The following is a 26,929-nucleotide window of genomic DNA, read 5'->3' as shown; positions in this document are numbered from 1 at the left end:
TTTAAGGATCCGTATGAAGTCCATACGTCAGATCTTAATCTCTTACATCATTGAGAAACCGTCAGAGCCTTCTAGGCCTTTAGAGACGGCCTAATGATTTCCGGGAACCAATAAAATTCATGGCTGTACTTTCAGTTTAATACAATTTTCCTGCTGGAGCTCAAACTCTGCAAATATTGCAATAATACACCTCTTTTGTAGTGCTGTTTCTGTTGTAAACAAAAAGGTCAAGATTTTGAAAAGCCAAACAGAAAACTGTTTTTATTTTTCTGGTTGTCTTGCTAGACAGAGCCAAGCTAACTCTCCTGTTGCTTAGATCTTCTGGAGCTTTATGCATTAAAATCAACAAAGATAATTTGTGTTTTTTCTTTAAATCAACCAGCCATAGTTTGATTTGCAATGGATGGGACTAATTTAACGGAACAACTTGACTCCAGGCCTTCTGAAGGTTCACGATACATGACTGACTGCAAATACAAGTGGTAAGCAAATTTCAGTGCCATAGAGAGGCCAGCAGAGATTTGCATTACTGTAGGGTTTTCGAGTCACTGACATTTTTGTCCAGTAATGAAATGGCCTACCTCTAATAGCCACCTCTAGCTTACACATTCGTTTTCAAGTAGTTACTGAATAACTTCAGCAGTTACTGAATAACAAGTCTTAAGATTAATAAGTGAAAACTAAGCCTAATGTTCACAGGTAAAGTTTTCAAAGGTGTTTGTTCTGCTTGTCTGCGTTCTATTTTTTGTAATCTTACCTGTAACTTATTTTAACTTTTGACTATTTTTACACCAAAATCTTAGTTATACCAGATTTCACAAAGCACATAAGAACAAACCGGAGACAGTAGGTGAAGAAGGGACTTGTGCGTCCACAGGTATTAGGAGATGTAATAACACTCAGTGGAAGTGTGTACGTAGAAATAATGTGTTGTTTTTTCATGGTTATCTAATGAATATCCTGCTGACTGCAAACTCTCTTGGCTCAGGAGAGAACGAGAAAGAGAAAGACAGAGATAGAGAGGGGAGCACAGCTGTTTCTATGGAGCATGCTCAGTTTGCTGTTGTCAGCAGGTAAGGATAGCACTGGGAATCGTGCTCAGTTCCGCTGGGACATGAAGCTTACACAGAACACATCACCCTGCTAGCGCCGTGCTACATCCGTACTCGTCGTGATTATGCTCAGGTTTCAGCAGTATGCCACAAATAACCACACACCACATCATTTCCACAAACCCTAGCCCCTCGAACAACACACACCTTTGGTATTGTGCAGGGATTGTACTCAGACAGACTGAAACACAACCCCACAGATACTTATATGTGCTGTACATTATGTTTTTTTAAAGAACTCTGCCTCATCTGTATCATATGACTGATTACCACAGACAATGTTAACACATTTTTTTCTGTACTTAGTAAAAGAGCAGAAAACTCAACGATTCAAAAGACTTGTGCAGTACTGTGCAAAACTCAGATAACCACCCTTTTGTTTATGCAATTTCCCTGAAAACTGCCATTTTTAAGAAACAACATATTTAACAGAAAGATCTAACAGTAATCAATGTGTCCATCCTTTAAGTCTGACATCATGTTTCCCTTCAAAGAGACTCTTGCTTCACACAAGCAAGTACCCAAACACACTTTAGCTGCCTCAGAGATTTCTTTCTATAAAGAAGGAGAAATTCAAAGGGAAATACTCAAAAAAAGGAGTTTTCAACTATTTCAAAACAATATTAAAGGATACAGACAAAATGGGACTCCTAAGAACTCTCCAAGACCTAGTAGACCACTAAAACTGTCACCAGATAAATAGAACTCAAAGATTTCGTTATTGAAAGAGAGGAGAAAAACAAGCTTCACTCTTTCTGCAGATGTGAAAAACTCCACAGATGTGTCTGTCCGTCCCTGTCTGTCCATCCACTGTCCATCCACTGTGAGAAGTCAACACTATGTGTCTGAAATGGTGTGTAGCTGTCAAGAAGCCTTTAATGAGAAAATGAAACAGGCAAAAAAAAAAGAACATTTGCACTAGAACAGCAAAATTGGAGATCTAAGATAAGGAGTATGGTTTTATGGTCTAATGAGTCGATGGGGGATTATTTGGATCATGAAAAGCAGAAAATGCAACTTTGAAAGTATGGAAAAATATTCCTGCAGATTTTGTTGACTGAAAAACGGAAAGTAAGTCTCCCAAAAAGAGTGGAAGCTTTAATAAATGCAAAGGAGGACCTCCTAAATACTGAAATAAATATTATATAATGTTTATAAATATATAGTCATTGAAGCCTCTCTGTAATTTTCTGTTACGTAAGTGCAGATGTACGAAAAGACTGAATTAGGTTGAACAAAATCGCTGGTGTATTCCTTTAACAGCTAACAGCTGTATAAAGATAAAACACAAGAAATCAACAGATTGGCCCAGCTAGTTGGTGTTGCTATTTACTGTGCTAGTATCTCATCCACTCATTATAGCTAATCAAAGAGTTTTCTAAGTTTATACCTTCTATTCCATCTTTGATCCTCTTTCATCAAACCAAAACACTTGTGTTGTTCCAGACATCACATGATTGTATTTTTAGAACAATGTATCATTTGCCTTGCAAAGACATTTCTCGCAGTAATGGAACAAATGCAAATCCTTCAAAGACACTGCTGAATTGGTGTTTTATTTTCTCAGCTCATGAACATGATCTTATCTGACTCTTAAATTTACATGCTATCGTGCCATTTTTTCCTGCAACCATCCTATATAACCTTCATCAAATGGACAACACTAGTCCTATCATCTAAAAAAACTAAATTGCCCGCTTGATGTGTGCAGTCGCATCTTTGCAGGCAATCACTGCAAAGGCGATGAGGTTAGCTTTCTTTAACAACAGCTCTGAGTAAAAAATACCCAGTGCACCTGCTCCTCCCGCATCTACTCCTCCATCCCTTTATCTGGGCTTGATTGCTTTCCCCTGGACTCAACCACTTCCCTCATTACTCGGGGCCTGACGACATCACTGATCCCTGACCTGTGAGATAGAGGGATTTAAAAGTGTCTGGAGCAGCAGACAGAAAGCTAGTGAATGTAATCTAGAATCTGTTGCTCTCAGGGGAAGTGGCAGGTCACTGTGTAATGAGGCTGTAGACGGTAGAAATGGAGCTGTACACCGAGGTCTTGTGCATGTCATGACCCTGCGCACACTATACACAAGGGACTGGACTTCAGTACCAGCTGCTAGTCATGCTGTGTGATGGGTTTTACCCTTAGAAGTCATAATTTTACTGGTGATAACAAAAGCATGGTGTAATCCAATACTAATAGCTCACTGAAACAAATGAAGAAATTCTGTTGATGAAAAGTTCTTGTTGCACATACAGTCTGCTCTTGTGGAATACACAAAACATCATTTACATATGTATCATGTTTTTGTCATATATTGACATCAAAACACGTGACAAAAGGTAGAAGTGCAGATTTATACCTATCAGTACTGTTACAAGCCTATGGGGTAGGTATGTGTTTTGGGTTGCTTCTCATTGACTTGCCTACCTCTTTAAAAGGAAATGTGACTGGCTGCGGTGGGGGGCACTCCACTATATGAGGACCGGTGGTCACTTGCTTAAACATCTAAAGTATTGCACCAAAGAGTGCACCAAAATTCCGGTCAAAATGGTACAAAATGGTACTCTAGATTTTCAGCCGAAAGAGAAAAAAAGTTGAAACTTTGAAAAAAAAAAAAAAACAACAGACAATGAAACAGGCCTACAACAAAGTGTAAAATCTAAGACTTTACAAAAATTCATTGATAATAAAAAAAGGAGAAATAGTGATTATAAATGCTGTTTATTCAGTCTTCTGTCCAAGTCAGTACAGACACATTCAAACACTTTGCGCAGAAGCAAATCATCTGTTTCATGGCTTCCAGGAAGGACAACAAACATGTTCAAGGTAAGTTACAAAAGGGACATGATGTCTAAAAACCTCTCCATTACAGGTTTGATACTACTTGAAAACTCAAGCTCTTATTCAATAAGTAGAATACAGCAAAACAAGCACTTGAAAACTCAACCTCTCAATCAATAAGCAGAATACAGCAAAACAACCACTTAAAAACTCAACCTCTCAATCAATAAGCAGAATACAGCAAAACAACCACTTAAAAACTCAACCTCTCAATCAATAAGCAGAATACAGCAAAACAACCACTTAAAAACTCAACCTCTCAATCAATAAGCAGAATACAGCAAAACAACCACTTAAAAACTCAACCTCTCAATCAATAAGCAGAATACAGCAAAACAACAACTTGAAAACTCAACCTCTTACTCAACAAGCAGAATACAGCAGAACAACAACTTGAAAACTCAACCTCTTACTCAACAAGCAGAATACAGCAAAACAACAAAAGTAGAAAGGAATGTTTGTGTAAAGATCCAATTTTCTCCGTAGTTTGGTCTTTGGCAATTCCCACCCACTAACTAGGTCTTCATAAATTGCAAAATGCTACTAAGCTGGAAGGGTGTAGGCAAGCGCATGCCTTCTCTGAAACATGTAAGGCCATCCAGTGCATCTTCTGAACTACCACTAATGCAATGTCATTTGACAGCTCAACACGCTCAGAGGTCACCAACTGCTAATTCTGTCCGGTCAGCTAATAGACCCTCACATTGGCTGTCACTGTGCTAAGTGATGGGAGGAGAGCAAGGACCATCCCACTCACTCAGAGAGAGCAAGACATTTATGCTTTTTTGAAGAGAGCTGAAGCATCGCCAGTGATCAAACTGTTGATGGGGTCAGCACTTAGAAAGCTGTGTCGCTTAGGAGCATAGCCAAAATTTCAAATAGCAAAGCCAAAAAGCAAAGCATAACTAAAATATAATGGAATTTACTGTCTTGCATGACTGATCGCTCTCTAATGTTGAGGATGTTGGATTTCGTGACATATGCTGTAGCCAACAAACTATAATCATTTTACTGTCAAGTTTATGTCATGTTTTTATTAATTGTTAGTTTTTGTGCTTTTCTGTTTCAGCCCAATCTTGAATTTTGGTTTCTGTTTTGGCCAAGAGTTTTTATTTAAGTGTATTAGTAAACTGTGAAAGTGAATTTTGGCCCTATGTGAATTTTAACCATCCCTTTACCTTAGGTCAACTGATAAAATACATAAAATGTATTGTGTACAATAATACATAATTGTAAATTAAGGTTTCAGTTTCAGTTCTGTGCAGCCTGTGCCATCTGCCTGCCCACTGACCAGGCCAAACAGACTCTGCATTCCACAACTCATGTAAAACTGTAAAAAAATTCCAAAAACACTGTAAAATATAAATCAATGCTTATATCTTTTCTCCAGTTTTGGTATAAGTATGTAAATTTCCTACTGAGGTATTAGGTATAAGGTATTTTTCTCTTAAATTATTTGACACCTGGGGGGATTTTGCCAATCATCTTGCTATCCCACAAAAATCCTCACTTAATTTAATATCCCCTCTGTTTACCTCATCAATTTGTTCCATTTCTCTTTTTATGATATCTTAACCTCTTATGCTCCAGGGTATATTTTGGTTTGTCCATCTGAATTTACATGACCAGATCTTAAGGCAAATTATTCAGTAACTGCATGAAATAAATGCACATTTTTATTTTATTTATTTATTTAGTAAAAGCTCCCCCCAAATTAACACGTGTTTTATGATCACATATTGCTATATGCTTACAATTTACTGCTGAAAGCCAAAAATATTTTTACAGAGTATATCACTGAAGAGACACCATCTGTTCAGCTTCTTTTATTATAAGGGTTTAAAATTACATTACCCATCTATTTGACTAGAAAGAAGACAATTACAGCTCTCATATGACACCCATCTTTTGTATGTAGCTTATAAAACCTGAAATTTATGAATAACATGACAAAGTGCATGTTGGAACCACCAGTGGTTCCAAGGAGCATAAAAGGCTACTGCAATTAAATAAAAAAACAAGGTTAAGTCCAGGTGACATAATCAAAGAAAACAAAAGATATAAATTATGCCCATGTACATGAGTGTCTTGGGCTGACGTTTGGTTGGGATTTGTTTTATCTATGGCCTCTTGTTATTTTTACCCCTAGACCATTAAGGTTCTAACAACACAGAACGTAATTCAAATGTAATTCATTGTGTAAATATGTTTACGTCATGGCATTTGAATACTATAGCAAAGTACAGCAAGCGTACACTTTGTTCAGACTGACACGTGTATCTGTATCTTTATCTGTTTGTTCAGAAAAGGCATAAGAATATGAAAGCAATTGCAGAACCTGTATGATCTTTAGCCATGTCCTGGATGGTTTAGCAACATGGCACATGTCACTACTTTGTACAGACTAAAGTTTCTAGTCATGTTGGTTTCTGGTGTGCATGGTAAATGAATGTTGAGTATATTTGTATGTCTTGCCGCAAAAGTGCTCCACAAGAGCTGCTCTTTTGTGCAATTTCCTGATAGACAAAGCTCCTGGAACATAATCAAAAGGAGCTGCCCATAATAAAGTTAATGAGAATATAACTCTGTCGGTGACTTGTGGTCTGTCCCTGTCATAACTAATTATACTGCTCACTGAGCTGAAATTTAATGATGGAATCTGAAACCACATCACAGGTTTGTATGCCGCATATGTGCTTAATTACTCTATGAATAAATTCAATTTACCTTATTTGCTTAAACAGATTTCCTATAATTATTAAATAGAGTTGTGCTCAATGGCAATGATTCACATGGGGGTTATCAGAAGCAGATAAATTAACGTCAAACACTTCTAAGCGATTCCTAATATAAATGAGTGTAGATTGCTGTAATGTGTTTAAGAGGATTTTTTTTTTAATGAGAAGACGACAATGGGAGACCACTCATGATGACATTCAGAGTCAGTCTGAGCTGCAATCAAAGCATCAATTTGTTCTCTCTGTTAAACCAGTGAATTCTACTGATTCTCATATTAACATTGATTAGAGCAGCACACTGCAAAATCAATACAGCTTCAAAGTCTCTTTTCGCTCAGATTTTTTTCCTTCCGCCTATAACTTTAATCTCTCACATTCATCACTGCCTTGCATGTTTTAATATCACGATGAGAAAACAAGTGGCTGGTTGATTTAGTGAAACTATAATATCAGTCCCTTTCAAATCTGTTGATTTTATCAGTATTGTGACATGATTCACAAGCACAGTCCAATTAATCTTCCTTTGAATAAAGGCAGTATTCTTAGCTTCTCACTCATTTTCTCATTTGATTACCTCTCTTTTTTTAAAGTGAAATCTCTGCAGGTTAACGATTCTTCTTCACTTCATAGTTCAAGTTCCCTCAGATCAGAAAATTATGGTACATTTGCAAGAAAAAAAATCTGAGGCAATTCAACCTTTTTTCAGAGGTTGAATTTATCTTCTTGGCATACAATATTACAGAACTGATCTACTTATTTGACAATGGATTGTTGTGAGATCTGAAAGAAGGCCTTTAAAAACCGTTAAAAATCTCAGACCCTTGATTATGGATTACATGAGGGATAGTGTTCCCATATAAACACTAGTGCTGGAATAAATTACACTGTCAATGAAGATTCTGGGTTATATTTTAGTCTAGGAATATCATTAATCTGTGTCTGGAAAAACAACATCACATGGCATTTTCTCATTAATAGAGAATACTGTAAGAGATGTTGGCATAAGCCATGTATAAACCATTTAAAATATAGATTACATTAGATTAACTTTCACCAGTCTCATCTGGATTTGCCATGGTTAAAAATGTCATTATTCACCTCCTGCATGTCTGCATTGCTGAAATATAAGAGTAAGAATCTTCTGGAGGAAAAATCACCTCATACATGGAGAGTGCTCAGTGTTTACTAATGCTCAGTAATCCATCTATATTATTCTTAATATCAGAGAATTGACAGTAAATGTTTTTAACACAAATTTGACTACATTTCTTCTTAATTTCTTTATAATGAGTAAGATGCTGCATGGAAGTTATGTGAACGGTCCTTACATGACCCAAGCTGACCACTGCCATGCATTTTGAAATAATCACTTTCTGTTTGAAGAACGAAGCCATATACTGAGTATATGAGATAGTGATTGCAATATTTACCAGCCATTTTCTGATACTAATTGTACAGAGATATTACTGTTTTTGTTTCATTCTTTCCCAGTTTTCTCTGATTCATTATCTTCATTATGTATCTGTAAGAAAATGAGCGTAAAAATACAAAATACTGCAGTGTGGCACATATAGATAGATAGTTAGATAGATAGATAGATAGATAGATAGATAGATAGATAGATAGATAGATAGATAGATAGATAGATCGTCCACACGTACCAGCACAAAACACACTGACACACCACCACCATGTCAGTGTTACTGCAATGCAGAGAACGATCCACCACCCATATAGTACCTGCTATATGTGTGTATATGTGTGTGTATATATATATATATATATATATATATATATATATATATATGTGTGTGTGTGTGTGTGTGTGTATACATATAAAGTCATTTATTTGCAATGAATACTCACTCATGTGTTCTCCAGTTCTCCAAACAGGGTCACTATTCCTTATCAAATACTTTTTTCTATGCCTCACAAGAGAAAAACAGCATGAACCCACACCAGCAGGATCTAATGAATGAACAGGTACTGTTTTCTTGCATTCTCATGACTTGAATAAAAGGGACTGATAAAGCTCCCCTTAGAGTATCACAACGATAGCGTGCGCTATCACCATGGCAATGATTACACACCTGCAGCCCACAGTCGGTCTCCCAAAAGGCAAAGAATACTTTCCTTCCAACACCAACATTTAAAAAATGTATTACCTTACACCACTGCTTCTCCTGAAAACTCAGCTGTGCTAGTTGCTATAGGCTGTTTACCTAGTTAGTGAGAACACAATCTGCAAAAGAAAACCAAGGCTAATACTCTAAAAATGGTGAAATGTAAACCTTCATTAGCCTTTATTCACTGTAGTATCCGGTCAGCTGTTATAATAACTATCATTAGCCGGTAAATGCAGTCATATGTTAAGTTTAACACCCTAACTGGCCAGGGCCCTCTGGCAGGTCAGAGTGCCTGTGTTTGTGTGGTCAGACTGCATGGGGTGTTTTCTAATAGGTCCTGTACTCCGTACGCTACACAGGGCTAAGAGTGTGATTAGAGATGACAGAAGAGTCATCACTCTGCCCTGTTCTCTGTCCTCTGTGCATCTGAGCACAGACTCGTGTTGTGACAGATAAAATTACATCAGTCATAGCACTGAAGCGGAGACACGCACACACAGTAACCTGACCCTCACACTGGCTGATATGTGTGATGAGTTCACGTGTATGCACACATGCGGTCACAATTCTGTTCACTCGAACACTCTACTGCCACTCTCTCACTCATTCATTTACCCACTCTCTCTCACTCATACTCACAAATACACTTACATACATAATAATATGTAACGTGTATATATATATATATATATATATATATATGAATGAAAACAAGTCCCAAGTATACTATATAAGCATAAAAATTACAACACAAATCAGCCAAAATTAAAATAATAAATTGGTTGATTGCCAATTATGTGTTTGAAGCAAATCTGCCGATTTTGATCTTGGTGAATTTCAAACATGCACCCCTAGCAAACGCATTTCTATAATGGGGTGGGCGATAACATATCATGATACTTGAAGACACAACAGTATGTATCATGATATTTTGTTATGGAAACCGTCATGATGCGCTGGTAGCCACATTTAAAATATCCATTCAAAAACTATGAGTACAATGCTGCATTGCACTAAAATTCTTAAGTTATAGAAGTGTGTAATAAACTTTGCTGGTGGGCCCTGGCCATTTAAGGGATTCACTATTACCATGATATTTTATTTCAGTACACATGTCTGAGCATATTGTAGATATTGTCAGTACTTAAACACTGACCTGATGCACGTTTTGGTAAAAATACAGCATAATCAGTCCTCTTTAACATGTTCATGAGGACATCTTATCCTCACCAAGTGCTAAAAACCAACACTTACACAGATGCAGAGTATTGGAAGCAGGCTTAGCACCATATGTTGACCTCCCTTACACAAGAGGTGTGCTGGCTCCTGAGGGAAATCAATCACACACTAATACTGGCCTGTGCAGAAGCAAGCAGCGAGCGCCTTCCGAGCCAGCTGTTAGGCCTGTGATGATCTTTAAACAAGCGATCCAGAGGGGCTGCCTCTGTCCCCATAACCCTAACCCTTTACACCCTACACCCCTCAGCGCCACTCTCTGCTCCAGCCCTGCATCCTGCAGTGAGGAGCATTGAGCTCTTTATTGAATGTCAAAGCCTTCATTCTCATAGGGTCTGACTAATCATACGGAGTGAGAACTTGTCTTGTTGCTTTCTCTCATGGCTGTCTAACTCTGTCCTTGACATTCATGCTCAGAAGGAAGCCAGACAGGCTCCATCAGTAACACACTGAGGAATACTGTGGATTTGAGAGAGAATGTGTTGAAGCTCTGGGTCCTCCATTATAAAGAACTAAATAATACCCCATCAAGCAAAGCTGATTTCAGGAACTTTTCAACCCTTTCATTATGAGGCAAAAAGCAGCTATTACTGCCTTTTAATATACTCACCTCCTTTAGTTTCTCAATCCCATTGTCTTGTTTTGATAAGTAAAGAACATGCTCTGACAAAGCAAGCCAGATTTGTATTCTGTTTGTGTCACAAATGACTATTTTGAGTAAACAAGCATATGAATACGAATCAACTACACAGCCTTTTAATGTTAGTCTGATGAAACAAATCGATAATAATCATTTCCATAGGGATCTAAATTGAGTTCTAAACATGTGCAGTTGCTTGCTCACCATCACAGTGTATCCAAAAGTAAAGGTAGAACGGTGTGTCTCTTTTCAAATATTACAATATTCACAATGTTTTAAGAATCAAATGGTAACTTATAATTATTACAGGTAAATTAGCTTCTCTCTAACGTTATACATTTCCATACTGAATAACCATGACATGTCTGAATGCTACACTCCATTAGAGGGCAGTGTAGAGCCTGTGGGTTATGTTTCAGTGAGAGTTTCTTATCTGATTAGACCAAAGTAACCAAAATTTAGCAGTAGTTCTTGAGCCCCATGGAATAAAATTTTCAATATAATTTGGGGTATTTATCATATTTGGTACCATCTAACTAACTGTACCCAAACTCAACATTTTGAGGTAAAATTTGATGTGACCAGGCTAGTAATATTATCTGAGGTAAAAAAAAAAAAAAAAGATGAATAGCATTTGTCTGTTTATCTAAAAGACTTCAGATTGACATCTTTTTCAGTGTTTCATTGCACATCATATTATGGATTTGTTTTCTGGGTTTAATGCAGTACAGTAATACTAAGATACTGGGTGGTTACTGTCTGTGGCATGTGTCCTGTGTGGGTTGTACCCTTAAGAATGCTAGACGTTTTGTGGTGAGAAGGGTGACTATTATTTGAATATTTTCAACTCAATCCCTGGTGATGCCACAGCCATCCATAGCTGGAGGTTTAATGAAAACTTTATCAGCCTTGCTCTTTCTGAGTTTTCATAGCCAGTGTTTTTTGCTAATGTACCCATGAGAGTTTGGGCTTTTATGCCACTATGGCTTTTATGTCTTTATTATTTGCTATGGATGGTTTCACACTGCAATGGTTAAAGTGCACCAAATAATACACATGGGTGTTCTTAGTGTTCTTTGTTTGGTCAGAAATTTGGCAGGGATACAAGCACTTTATGGTCTCTGTGTCCACTCGCAGCCGTGGACCAGCTGGTACTGATAACATGAATGACTGCAATTTGTTCCAAATTCCAAAACTGTTTGATAGTCAGAGGCATAAGAATATGGGATGCACATATGAGCCAAATGACTGACAAATTTGACAAAGCTACAGTGAGCTTCTTATTGTAATTTCCCTCTTTGCCTAGTGCAGCAGTCACATTCAAGCACCTGTGCAGGTGGACAGAATAGTTTAGTCCACACCAAACAAGGGAGGAGTGAGATGCCCTAAAATGGTCCTTCCTCCTCCCCCTTCACTCACTGTGATGCTTTCAATGTGGGTGCCTGTTAGCTGATGTAACCAATTTAATACACTGGCAGGTAGTGTTCTCCTCCAAGCATGTTGAGCTGTCCAATGTCCAGTGACACTGTGTTAGCAACAGTTCAAACAGATACAGCAGCTTGCTTTACACGCAAACACATGCTATGATTCACCCTCACAGTATGGAAGCATTGTGTGAGGTAGAAAGTGGGAACCGGCCACGACTAAACTGGGAAGAAAAATGGGTAAAAAAAAAAAAGATAACTCTACCAACTTATACTTGTTAACAACAAAATGTGCTGTTTTTATTCATTACTTTACCACTTATAATTATACTCCTTTACCAGTACCTACCATGTGCTTAGAGAAACAACATTAATGCACTTTGCCCTATAGTTTTGCTATGAAGGACAGGGACAATGTAACAGCAGGAACAGTATATCACTATAGTCACAACTGATTTAATATTCATGAATTACCAAAGTGAGCATAAACAGGCTGCCACACTGCTGCCAAATTATTCAGTCTTGAGTGAAAAATGACTCGAGTCAAATCTCAGTTTCACTCCACTTCCACTATGGTTCCTGTCCTTAAGCAGCTCTACACACCCTCCATGCACAGCAAACATCCATTAGCATGGCGGTAAAAAATGTATGAGATACACCACAAATGTTGTTTCCTTGGAATTAAAGGAGGCCATTAGACACTACATCAGCAGACAGAGAAATCACCTTCAACTGAAATGCCAAAACGGTAAATGCCAGCTGGTATAAAAGCTCTCAAATGATAACGGCACGCTAACCAACCAAATAAACTAAGCCACCACAGGAGGGGAAACTGCTTCTTAGTCATTTATAATTCACCGGTTGCACTCCGAATACCCGCCTTTAAGGAATACGTTGACATCCCAGATGAATAATTAAAAGGCGCCCTTTTCCTCATTAAAAGAGACAGACAGATACCATTTCTGTCGTCTGATATGTCACACATCGGTCTCTGAAGACCGCTGTGGTTCTTATAAATGGCAAGCTGTGAGTGATTCCTAATAACAAATCTATTACCCTGTTATCAGGCTTGCTTGGCATGCCAAAAGCTTTTTGGAGGATCATCTTTGTTGATCGTTTAGAGACAGATGGCAGCTTGGAGGCAGCATCTCTGTGCGGTAAACCAAGCCTTTGGGACTTGTGTCTGTGATATAAAAGGAAATTTTGTTGGCTGCATTTATAAATTGCATCTACAGGGGACACTATAGATGGTACATGTGGAAAATATGAACTCAAACAGCCAGACAGAACGAAAGTTACAACAAACCTTCCATGTGAACCATCTAAATACTTGCATGTGCTCATTCCTGTGCAAAATCACACGTCACGCTAGTTTCCCTGGCACAATCAGCGATACGTAAAACCACTGAACTGTTCATGCACCAATCAAATCCTGAGCCACTGCTTTCGTCTTGGAAAAGAGCTCCGATCCACTAAGCCTTGTTCTTAGACTGCATCCATTTCCTGTGCAGAAAGTGGTGGGAGTACGGCAGCCCTATTTATAGCCTGGTGAGAAATAATTCAAAGGAATCTGAGAGAAGATCTCTCAAATCACTGACAGGAGGAGGGAGAAGTGAGGAAACGTGCCTTTTGTCTCTCCCCATAAGACAGTGAAGTAATGTTACGTAACGCTCCTGTCTCTGAAGGAGTGATATTGTAAAGATCTAAGCACAGGACAGAACTTAAAAGACTTTATGTCGAAACATGGTAAACAAGGAAAACAGAAAAAGTCAATGTTCATTAAAGAGCAGCAGCCTTCCTGCTTATCATTAAGCACCGCTTGACTGAAAGGTATACTGAACTATAATAACCAGCTAGGCCGCCGTTCTGTGGTCTATTCTGCAGTATTACCGTCTTATTCTCTTTTCTGACCAGATTAAAAGCCTTTAAATTATCTCCTCATATTATATATCATTGCCTACACTAAAACATGATACAGGACATTTCTAAAGCATACATTTACAGACGAAATTTACACAATTAACGCGTTTACAGACAAGTGAACGCCTCTCCTGCTTAAGGATATTCTAAAAAATGTGTGCCTAGTTATAAACACTTAATAGCGAGCTTGTATGCACTTATTACAACAATTACAACACAATGAGAAAAGTTGTATGCTAGTGCTCAGCTTGTAAAGACAATATCGGTTGCATTGCTATTTAGCGACACCTAAAATAACTGCACTAAATAAATGAGGTTTAACTATAGCTAACTGTCTGTAACAGTTATTACCCTCTTCAACGTTTGTCCGAGCCAAGTTAAATCACTCGGATTCCTCAGAGCAGTAACGTTAGTCCCGTCGAGGACAGAAATCCTCACAAAAATGACCTCACAAAAATACATTGTATACATACAGAAATAAAAAAGAAAGACAAACTGACCTCAGCTGTCTTCATAAGGCTGAGAAAGTCCGTGTAGGTACTCAGGAGTCTCACTTTACCTCGAGTAAATTAAACGAGTCGCCAAATACGCTTCAGCAAGTGTGGCGAATACGAGTCCCAAACTCGAACATGGCCGAAAATAAACACACCTCAGCACCACTTGAACAAAAATAGTCTGAGTCGACGACGTTCACGGCCCCCATGTCTAACTTTACCGTCTGTCTAACGGCGTGTCTCGTGTGTGAACATCCTGAGGCGCCTCTTCTCCTCCGAGCGGCGACTTGTGAAGTTGAAACTAGCGATGTCCGACTCGCGCACGAATCGGTTCTTTAGAACCGGTTCCTTTCTATAACCGATTCACGATTCCAATTGAACCGAACTTTTTTTGTGAAGCTTCTGTGCGATGTTTGTGTGTCGTAGAGCCGTAAAGCTGTTAACAAAGTTATGAAAATTAACCTTAAAAATACCACTTCGTAACATACCCAGGTCACTGGATTCGCTTGCTTCTGTTATCTGTACTTTGTAGGTGGCTTCCCTTTTCTGCGTCTGTGCTTTAGAGGGACGGCTCCGAGTTGCTCTAGCGTGCAGATGTATTGTTAACGAGAGATTCACTTGCTGAATTGAACACTGAGGGAATATAAAGAGGGAGGTAAAGTTGCCTTGATCTGTGAATCAATGAATCGTAGAATCGGACGTTTCGGGCAGATAGAAAGAATCGGTTCGCAAAATTGAATCGAACCTCCCATCACTAGTTGGATCAGAGCTTGAGCATCTCTGCTTCTATTCTCGCGCCTCTCCAGGGACGCCGATATTGCCAAGCAACGGCTGCAAAATAAGCGTCTGGGAAACCGTTGCCAAGTTGGCCGTTTTATCGTTATTGTACCGCCACCGCCCCCAAATTCAATTAAAGAGAATCTGATTCACAGTTTTTTAGCCTTTTTTTAGCCATACCACAAACCACTTTCTTCTCTGCGGGATGTCCAAAATTTTTATAGACACTCGATCATCAACCTTTCTTCTCAAATCAAAGGTATTAAAGGGGGACTCCACCAGCTTTTCTGAAAAACCCACATGACTAAGTGGTTGAGATGTAAACAAAATCACTCAGAGTGGTTTGATGTGAAATGCTCGGGTGTAGAGAAACTTGCCAAGTCAAAATTGTTTACAGAGGTGGTGATGGGAACCAGACGTCTGAAGTGTGTAATGCCTCTGAAAGCTCCCTCACAGAAAGTTACCACAAGAAACGTTTACCTAATGTCTCCCACAATGTTTTATGATAGCTCTGTGATAAAGTTTTGGCTTAAAATGTGTACATTTTTAACTCAGTCATGGCAGAGGGGTGCATGCAGGATGTTGTAAGGTAAAACAGTCCTGTTTAACCACGATTAACATTACATATAAAACTCAGACGACACGTGTAGGTTCACTGGTGGTTTTGGAGAGTAAATAAAAAAGCTATTCTGCCACCACCACTGCAAAGACATCAGAGCCTGTAAGTTTCTCTAAAATGAATCACTTCACAATAAGTCTGATTGACTCTGTTTAGAACTCAAGGACTGAATTATTCAGAAATGATGAAACATTGGTCGCTGACTGCCTACAAGGGCAAAAGAAACAGTTTCCAAATGATCCTGTATTGATATTACATGCATATACATTCACAGCTATTTCAGAAATGTTTTTTGTATGTGTGTCATTCCAGAAGGTCTCTTGTGAAAGGCAAAAACGAAATAATGGATTTTTTTTTCTAAATACACAATTTATTAAGGAATTTTAATAGCATAATAGACTCCTGCGGTGCAAAACACAATTAGGATTTTTATTTATTGCATTAAAAGTGGAATGTGTACTGTGTGCTATTGTGTATTTGGGAGTGACAGTAGATGATGCTCTATGAAGTTGGGGATCATATTGAATGAACATATTTATTAACCCCGTGGGGATCAGACTAAAAACTAAACCACTGGTTCATTCTAGATGTAGGGATCAGTTTATATGCTTGATTGTTCGGTGCTTGCTTTGTGTCTTGTAATGTTGGTGATAATAACTATGTATGTGTTTTTAAAGACTCATGCACCAAGTCCAACTGTCCAGTATACTGGACTCTGAATATTATATCTCTCCCAGCAAATAAAAAATGATGAGTTAAGTTATTAATTATGCAGCAGAGAACAGGTTTCATAGCAGAACAGTTTCTTAGCATACAGTCTCAGGACTGAGGAGGTTAACACGTCTCTGAAGGGGCTCTGTAGTCTGAAGAAGCTGGGCTTTTTTGTCAAGACTTAGCTAGATGATGTACAGTGGTGCTGGGAATTGATATTTTCTGTAAGGAAGACGCGTCTCCATAGTCTGCGCTTTGTCGCACACTCCCCAGTAACTACACTCCCCTGCAAGAGCTTTGTTTCAAATGATGTACTACTTCATTTCATACCGCATTGACATTTGTGTCAATAGCAGTCCACAACACAGTGCATTATTCCCCCGGTTTTATTTATGGCATTATTGCAAACACTGGCTTCAATACATCCAAAAACAACCGAGCTCAACAGCTCAAAATGTTCAAATGATCTATGGACGGCAGTTGCTGGAGGCTTTAGCTCTGCATGTCTATTGATTCTTTAATGCATTAAGCTACAGCCAGCTTTTTTTATTTCCTCACTTGCACAGAGATCACAACCACCACCCCACCACCCCACCACCACCCCACCACCCCACCACCACAAAATTATATTTATGTATTTCATATCAGCATCCAAAAGATAAAGCACTGTTTTCCGACCGAGGTAAAAAGAGACAATGGAGTATGGATTTTAGGATTCATGGCCTCTTGCTGATCCGTCCCGCCAGTGCTCAAATCAGTTTTCCGAAACGAAGCTGTTGGCCTTTCCTTTCTCCATGATTCATTTTTCCTTCTTTGACCACTTCATTTGATGAAGTTGTTTTCCCTCATTTGTTTGCGAGAACATCATCACTTTTTTGTCTCAACATTCAGAAACAATTTCACAGATTTACTCTCGCCTATCAAATCACTCTTCATATGAAGATTCAATTAACCGATGGCGTAGAAATACACATTGGGCAGATAAATAATTCATAACAATAGGATTAAAACACTGAGATCCTGGAGATTCAGGAAGATGTCTGAGCACAGCATTGCCCTTCAGCCGTACCCTGGCTCATTTGCTTGCTGCGCGCATGACCTGTCTGTTCCAACATCCATAACTTTTCTCCATGTCTTTGCCGGAGAAGTCAGCAAGTGAGGAACAGCAACACAACCAGAGATTCCAGACACGTTATTAATATATGCCAGACGAAGCCCCAATTTCGTAACGTCCCTCCTTTCCGTTCTGTGTATAATGTCTGGTGAGTGATTTTAACAAATGCCTGGGGAGGTTCTAAAAAGCACTGTACAGCAAAGCTGCTACCAGCCACGTGTTTAGAAAACTCAACTTATATCAACTTGTAATGGCTCTGGACTGAAACTATTAAAGAAAGCAGGAAATTGAAAGCCCAAAAGCACAATCCCTAAAGAGGTTTATTTCATTTTTCTTTCAGCTCAAGCTCTGTTCTTATGTGTCTGCGATTCTCACACAACTCTGGATCCTTTTCTGTCACTTCTTTTACTTTTTACTTACTTTCTCCTCAGATGTTCTTTCTTACTTCCTTTCCTTCACACACATTCACTCCTTCAAGTCCTTCAAGTGCTTCTTTCTGAGATAGTAATTCAAGTAATTCAACCTGCCGCAGAGTCTGATGATCAAATTTACATGCACTTAATAATCTCATAACTGCAGAAAATCTGATTTTATCAGTAACCGGTTCAACGTGTTTACACGCACTCGAGTGTTCAGATAATGGCAAAACTCCAGATATACATGAGTCAGGCAGTAATCACATTTCTGCTTTGCAACCAGCCAAAAGACTCACAGAAGAAGACATGTTGTAAACATAAAGGAAAAAAATCTAACTCCATCTAACTTTTTTTAATTAACATACATCATCTAGATGATGAAGAATACTTCAGTGTCACAGCAAAAGTGCTTTGTTGCCGTTATGCGGCAGCGCCGCTGGCTTCTTTCCGGCACAGCAGCCTGTTTTGCACCTACACAGACTAAGAAATCCGAAAGAAATCTGAGTAAGAGTTTATACACAGTGAGAAATCTGACTACTGAGCTAAAATCCAGCTGTCCTTCCCATTTTCTTTAGTGACTTTATAACTCCAGATTTGGTCATGTTGTAGAGAGTCAGAGGTCACTGCAGTAAAATACCTGCGAGACAGGATGTGCGCAACACAGCACGAAAGCCCCATTTCTAAATGGGACTGCAGGTCACTTAGCAACACAGTCTCTCCTGGCTAGTAGCTACGAAAAGGCAGAGAGAGATTTAGCTAAGACGAACATTTGCAGACTTGTTCGCATTTATAAGCACCTTAGCTGGTTTCCTGGAATGTTAAATCTGCAAAGAGAAACTAAACTAAACGAAACTAAAGAGAAACACTAAAAAGTCTTGAAGCCGAAGTCGCTTCTCTTTCGAATTTTCCCGTTCCACCTTAAATGGTGCCGTGGTTACATTCGGCGCCTCAGTTGAAAGGACAAATTGGCTCTTTCTGAACATTTGGGTTGTGACTCCTGATCTAACCTGGCTTTAATGCAGAGGAAGCCGGTCGGATTTCCCGCTCATCCAGTTGTATTTTTGTTATGTGCTGCCACAGACTGACCAGGCACTGCACTACCCACTTCCAAGTTCCGCCCTTTGTGTTCGGTCAACATTACATTATAAATGAAAATTTAGAAAATGGATTTTTGACATTTGTGAATCGATTCAAAATCGTTTATGCCTGCATCGCAATGCTTCTAAGAATCGATTTTTCCCCGCACCCCTAGTACCCAGCAACAATCAAGCTTTCACAGCATAGACGAATGTGTGTTTACTATTTGCTATACTAACCAACAGGTAAACAACTATTTATCTGTTGTAAATGCTTCTTAATGATTTTAAAGTGTGTATGACCTGATTACTAACCATTAATAAATTATTTTAAACAATTGATAAAGGTAGTCTCATTCTAAAGTGGTACCAATTTCTGCAAATATTCATATCATTCTGTAACAGGCTGTATATAGTAGCTTTTGCTAGTATATGTCATCAGGCCTTTGTATAGATATTCTTATCTGTATATGTACAGATATTCACACTTTAGCTCCTACATAGATTTTTGTTATTCATTATTCTTTATTCTTTTTATTGTATTCTTATTATAATTTTCCCTCAGTCTGTTTGCATGTCTGGTCTGTATAGTCATGTCATACATGTGTGCTAACACCAAGACAATTTTGTTGTATGTGGAACGTTCTTGGAGAAATAAAGTGATTCTGATTTGTAGCAAGAGACACAGAACATAAATCCTCTCACTTCACTCTCTTGGCCCTTGTCCACACTAATACAAAAACACTTCGCCATCTACACTAACCCCAAGTAAATGCTCACTGGGAAGTGTGTAAATTTTGTGACTGTGGTAGTTCTCAAATAACACGGAGAGAATTCACATGTGCTCCATGCAGATTTTTCAGCGGTGTCCCACAAGGCTCGGTACTTGGTACTCTACACTTTTCACTTGGTCTTTGGTAATATCTTCACATGATGTCTCCTATCACAGCTATACAGATAACAGATCATGCTTTGCTTCCCACCTTCTGACACTCAGGTTTCTATGTTTGTATCTGTGCATCTTACTGACATCTCATCACTGATAACAGCCCCACCACCTTAAGCTGAATTCCAGCAAGACCGAACTGCAAGACATCCTGGGAACTACAGGATGTCAGGATGGTCGACGCCTCTGTTTTCAACTTATGTTGCAAACCTCACCCATTTGTGAAGGTTTCCAAGCACATTCCAAGCACATCCAGGTGAGTCATGTCGAAACTTCAGACTACTGCAACTGTCTTCTTCTTTTTTTTTGATCATTTTCAATGTTACAGTAACAAACATTCTTTAACCCCTACTTCCCAAGCCATCTAACCCCCCTCCCTATGCCACCACCTCTCTCCTATAAATGTACAAGTGAACATGTAGACATTTTGATCAGTAGTAGATTAGTGTAAAAAAAAAAAAAACAAGCATTAATAATGATACTGACAGTATTGCTGGCTAACAAGAAGATATAAAATACATTGTCAAAAAATAAAGTAAATAAATTTAATTAAATAAATAACAATAAATAAATAAGTTTAAAAAAAGGAAAAAAAAACACCACAGTTCAAATCTATTTCTACTGCAACTGTCTTCTGGCTGGTCTTCCTACTACATCAGGCTCTTACAGCTGATCTGAAATGCCACAGCATATTTGTCTTTCTAATCTCGCCTCTGTTACTGTATTGCTGTATACCCTTTACTGGGATTCCTGTAGCTGCCCACATCAGATTTAAACCCCGATGCCAAAATTGGATCAGTTCCTCCATACCTGATGGTAGCCATCAAAATCCGATCCATACCTGGAACCCTTCAAGCTTCAAGTATAGATCAGATTGACCTGCCACCCTTCAAGAGAAGAGAAGCGTCTCCTCTGTCCTGGCACAAAGGTCCAAGAGTGAATTTCCTTGGGGGTTTGAACAGAGCCTTGCTGTCTTCAAACAGACTCTAATTCGCAAAGCATTTAAACGGACACTAATCTTGCACTTACATCTTGTGATTGCACTTATGAAATGTCTTATCTCTGTACTGTCTGTTGTTTGGATCTAAGGATCAATACTAATCCTTGTTTCTGGAAGCATCTTAGCTCAAGGTTAACTTTAGGCTATAGCCCAGTTTGATGTGGTGGGCCAGAACGTTACCCTAACCCCACACCCTCTCACCTAATATAAGAACATATTTTTATACTATATATCAGTGGTTCTCAAACTACTCCGAGACCTCCAGACAGTCTAGAATTTTGTACCAACCCAATACTGTTAGAAATAAAGGTGCTGCGCAGGTGCATTTTTCATTCATCAAGGTACAGACCGTGTAAATGTTCCCTCAAAAGTACAGCAATGGTTTTAAGGTCCAATTGTGTACTTTAAATACGTTTTTCCAGGTGAAAAGTACATATCTGTATATTTTCATAACCTGATGTTTTAAACAGAACAATAAAATAAAAAGCCTGGAGACAAGAATGGGTGTGTGAATTCAATACAATTTAGAAAATATCATTTAAATGGATTATGGTACAGTTATATTCCCTGACTAAAGGTTCTGAGATGCACCCTTGAGGGTACCACCATAGTGACAAGAAGGGTACTGCCCCAGTGACAGTTTACAACCTTTTTTCTGAGTGTGAACTTACAACAGAGCTATGGACTATCCAGAGGTCCCTGAGGATCAGTTTGAGGGCCACTGCTATATATAACCTTTTACATTTTACAGTATGAATTTTCCTTTTGAAGCATTTTAGTAACACAGAATAATTTTAGAAAATATGTTTTTACAAACTTGATTTAAAACCTATCACCCTTCCTACCACTTGTATGATGCTTTGTCTTTTTGGCCCAGACTTGTGCTCTACTTACTTGCTCTAGCTAAGTGATGTAAATGTAGATATGGACAGAAAACTTTGACAAAAATTGCCATGTTCTAATCTAGCTGTATTAGTTGTTATTGCTTGGCCAAATAAGCTCTGAAAGGACAGACTCTTTATATTCACTTTCCACTCCCATGACGATGGGTTCACAATCCCCACCACCACCCCATCTTCTCCCTGTTCCTCAGTCTTACATCAGTCCTGCTACACCTATAAGGGGGTTTGGCCTTCTAGCTACAGGCAGAAGCTGCCCAGATCTCCTGCCCAAGTTCTCAGAGTTCTCCCCCTCCCTCAATCAGTCTTCCCTCATACTACCACCACCATGTTGAAGGCATGACCTGAACTCACAAACAAACGCTAACAAACATGGATGCTGGATTGGTGTGTTATACCAGTGTGTGATTATTGAGATTCTCTAAAATGTTCTGCCCCATTCATACTGTTCTAGAATGTTCTCCTTAATTCATACTGGTTCGATTGGCTTGGCATCTGGAACAGTGTAAAGATAATTGCTAATATTTAACATTAGAATGTTGGTGTTTGTTGCAGAATCTTGGGTTGGTGTGCTGGACTAACTTCACAATAGATTTACAGTGAACATTCCAGTCTAAGGTCACCAAATAGTGCTGCCGGTGTTGAGTTCATACAAATATAAAGATACAGTTTTCCATGGTTTATGGCTTTAAAACCATAAAATTTGGTCTTTTTCACAAGTCTCTATAGTGATGATCTCAGTTACTTCATAACAAAGCTATAAATTAACAGACAAACCTGTCTCACTGTCTTCAAATGCTTTAATACAACTCTTATTAAAATGTACTGTATTGGTGCTTACACAGTCTCTTTTTTCTATATTGCACATATTTGTATCTAGGTGTCAGCATTAGTGTCAGACTGCTGTTTCTGGCATTATCTTAGTTCAAAGGTATTTTGGACACTAAATGTTTCACAGTACATTTAGCACCTTTTATAAGTGAGTAGACATACACAGCACTTTTATGAGTCACTCTGGAAGACAGCATCTGCTAAATGCAGTAAATGTATATGAAAACATTAATAAAGCTGTTCATTCACATAAAGTGTGCTGTATAGTGACCTGACTGGGGAACAACTAAGAAATTGTGATTGAAAATTTAAACTGCACTGTACTAAACATGAGTACTCACAGATAAATATGGAACAGAATGTCTGTCTATATAAAGTTTAGGTATATGTAAGTTTTAGTTTAAGGCAGGAGCGATAACTTTCGTTTGGGGGAGCCTCAGTGGCGGATGAGAAGGACTCTTCAGCTGGAGACCCATCACTCTTCTATAATAATCACTCACACACAAACGTGCTCAGACTACCACTACTGAAGTTGAAGTATTTGTCTTCTCAGCTGTCATCTGGAAAACATCAAATGTATTTTAAGTACAATACACGTAGAAAGCTTACCTTGTTTATCACAAGGTTAAACCAATGCCTTTGACAGCATCAGCTTCCTCCTGACATGGGCTAACAATATATGTTCATTTGTTCTCTCTCAGAGTTTGATTCCTGACATCCCATGTTAAGAAGAATTAAACAGAATCCCTGCATATCCTGACAGCTTAAAGCAACAGTCAAATTTATACAATTTTCCTGCTTTTTTTGCTTCTTCACGCTGATGCTACCAGACTAACGAAGGAAGTTTATACTCCACCAGGTACTAGTATGGAAACTCCTCTAATTAGCATCATATCAACAGAATTCCAAAATCTTAACATACTCAAATTGTTATGTACTTTCCAATAACTGCACAACATGCTATATATATGGACCAAAACTATGCAACAAATTTTTGTCTAGGTTTATTGACAGCAGTATGTTACAGTAGCCAAGTTTACATGAAGCCTGCTAATCCATTAATAATCCAACTAATAGCTCAACTGGAATAGAACACGTCCATGTATACACCTCAATCTCAATAGACTGGTCTGATTGAGGCCATTCAGAATACCGTTTCTATCTGATTGAAAGAGGTGGGTAATCCTGCAAAGAATCTGTTAAACAGAAAAATAATAGCTGTGTAAGTGCCTGTATCTGATTACGTTCCCTATCGGAACCTCGCTTACACTGCGCATATGCGTCGCGTCACAGTGAAAGTTTGTAACGTTTAACATGACGGGAGCAGAAACTGATCTGCAAAGGAGATAAAGTTTATACTCTGAACTTAAAAAAAAAGGCAGTTGGACAGACATCCAGTTTATGTGTCTCAGAAGACAACATCTTTTTCTCGGCCTTTTAAAATAAGTACATGTGAAGTAATTTAAAGTAATAAAAACTCAGGTAACTCACTGCTGCTCGTCTCACACTGACTGGACTCGTGTAATGCTCACTGCCATGGTAACGTCTACACTAAGTGGTTTTCTACACATGCACGTAATTTTGGGTCGGATTACTTGTACTGTGCATGTAAACCACCAGGATGTTCAGGAGAGTGTGCATATAAACACCTCAGTCTTAGTCTATATTCAGAATGTTATCAGAAACCACATAAACCACACAAGTCTATTTACATCTGAAAGATATTTTTACCCATCTACACCACAAGAACAGAGTTAATGTGAATCCACCCTACTAGAGGCCAACTTAGTGGAGATCTCATATGGTAGTCAGTTCGCTATCAGCAGACCCACAGGTTTAGAGGTCAGTGCTCAGCTTGCTTCTTCACTGGACACCACTGATGTACAAGAAGGATGTGTATTCTCAGTCTCCAGCAAACACAATATCACCCTCTACTGGGCACCCAAATCACACTTTCCAGCAGTGTGTCTAAATTACCCAGACATCTTGCGTAGTGTAGCAAAGTAACTGTGATGTGGACTTTTGACCAACCATTAAACCTGAGTGTTCTACAAAGCACTCAAGTGTGTTGAGGCGTTTATTTGTACAGGTCCTTATTTCCTGAGTGTCTTTCTAACCTCTAAGGTGACCAGATTTATGTATTTCATTAAAATATCTAGTGCTTTTATCTATGAAATAAAAGGGGTCATGTGTTTTTACCATAATAAGTGTTGTACTGTAATATAGTTCTATGGTGAAGGCCAGCTGATTAAACTGGGTACTAAGTAAGTGCGTGAAGTTATAGTACACTATGGAACAATGACACTTGATCTTCACACAGCAGGGCTGCATTGAGCCCCAACAAATGTAGCAAATGTTTATTTAAACAGAAATGGTCGTGTGTTGAACACTATTATGTTATGCAAGCATTGCAACAACAGCAGCAAACAAAAGTCTTCAATAGTTGCATATATCAAGCTGCAGTGGCCACATTTGTAGAGGACCTTTTTAGAATCCATTGTGTGCACGGCTTTTTTTTTTATAAACAGGTGGAGTTTTTCAGACATGTCGCTGCTCATTGCTGACACCTCTGACAAAAGAGAACATACCTCAAAGCTTGTTGCAAACCGTTATGCACCATCTTGCCAAAACAGGTTATTCAACCCAGAAACTAAAGATGTCTTTATAAATAGCTTGGATAAATTCCATTTAGTGCAGCAGTGCAGTTGTAGAACACTCACAATGAGTAATATAATTACAATTCCACTTTAAAGTGTTACAGCTTAACATTCACAAATCATGACCAAAAAAAAAAAACAAAATTCAACCTAGTGCAGCATTATAGTACACAAAAATGAAAAATCAGAAATCTCAGTTCCACTTAAGTGGTGTAGCACCCAATGAGGGAGATCGAGGTGCAACACCTCAGGCTTTACATCAAAAGTCGAGTCAATCCAGCCGTGAGGCTAAGTAATGATGGGGAAACATCAAACTCCAAATGTCGGTAAAGCTAACAGCACTCACATCTGATAGAAGACCTCGAACGTGCTCACGAACCATGTTGTAAAGCTGCGGTACGGCCGTGTCTGTAGGGCATTACTACTGCCTCATATAATGCTAGCATTGCCTACATTACACGTGGCTGTTGGACTGGTTTCGTTCTCTGCTTTATTTTACCCACACAATATTTCCACACACCAGACATTTTAGCAGCGTCCTGCGACAAATCGCGTTCACCCATGTGACCACTGATGTAAAACACAGGATCGGGCACAGATTCATGCTCAATTAAACCGATACCGATCAGTTAAAAATGCCTTGATGGGCCCCGATACCGATCCTTGAGATGGGATCGGGACATCCCTACAAACAAGCACAATGTGAGACGTCTGCCCGTCTGCTCTGCTGTCGGCTCTTTCTTAGGACTCTCTGGTGTGATCTTAATTTGCAGTTAAAAATGGGGACATTTCTGTGGACAGCTCCAGCTGAGGACACTCCACCAAAAATGGGGACTGTCGCTGTAAAACGGAGACGTCAGGTCAGCTTATGCTAACATGCCCCACTCCTGATTGAGTCACTGAGCTTAATAGTGGCAGGTCAATCATTTCACACCCATAATACATCCAAGCGGCAGCAGTCCAAAGCTAAGCTGTTAAAGTGACTGGACCGTTGACTGTGCGTGCACATACATGCGTATATTTCATAGTTCTTTTTTCTAAATAACCGTTTATCCTGAATTTCTGTACTGAAGATGTTTTAAATAGAAACTAGATGTATGCATGTATGTTGTGTTGCACATAAATGGTAGCTGGAATTTAGCACTGGTTGTAAAAATGGCTTCTGTTTGTGTCCAGCTATACAGCAGGAGAGAAGTTGAGGAGATGGGTTTACAGAAAAGATTTGGGTGACTACTGACTTCTAGTGATTAGCAACATTAGCCTTGCACCCCTGTAGCTTTTAAACTAAAGAAGCAAAATCTGGACGGCAAACATGTGATCAGCTGCATCTACGTAGAAGTGGAAAATTCTG

General features: G+C 38.8%; 1 protein-coding gene across 1 annotated transcript in view; it reads right to left on the bottom strand.

Annotated features, from left to right (window-relative positions):
* Positions 1-14,807, bottom strand: part of si:ch211-269c21.2 (carbohydrate sulfotransferase 8) — a 63,844-nt gene extending 49,037 nt beyond the window's left edge. The window contains exon 1 of the mRNA XM_017689705.2: positions 14,539-14,807. The gene's annotated coding sequence lies outside the window, so the exon portion shown is untranslated. The remainder of the gene's footprint in view (positions 1-14,538) is intronic.
* Between the last annotated feature and the right edge of the window lie 12,122 nt (positions 14,808-26,929).

The sequence above is a fragment of the Pygocentrus nattereri genome, chromosome 8 (assembly GCF_015220715.1).
Source record: "Pygocentrus nattereri isolate fPygNat1 chromosome 8, fPygNat1.pri, whole genome shotgun sequence".
Taxonomy (NCBI): Eukaryota; Metazoa; Chordata; class Actinopteri; order Characiformes; family Serrasalmidae; genus Pygocentrus; species Pygocentrus nattereri.
The sequence above is the reverse complement of the archived record's forward strand: the minus strand, read 5'-3'. Positions and strand labels throughout refer to the sequence as shown.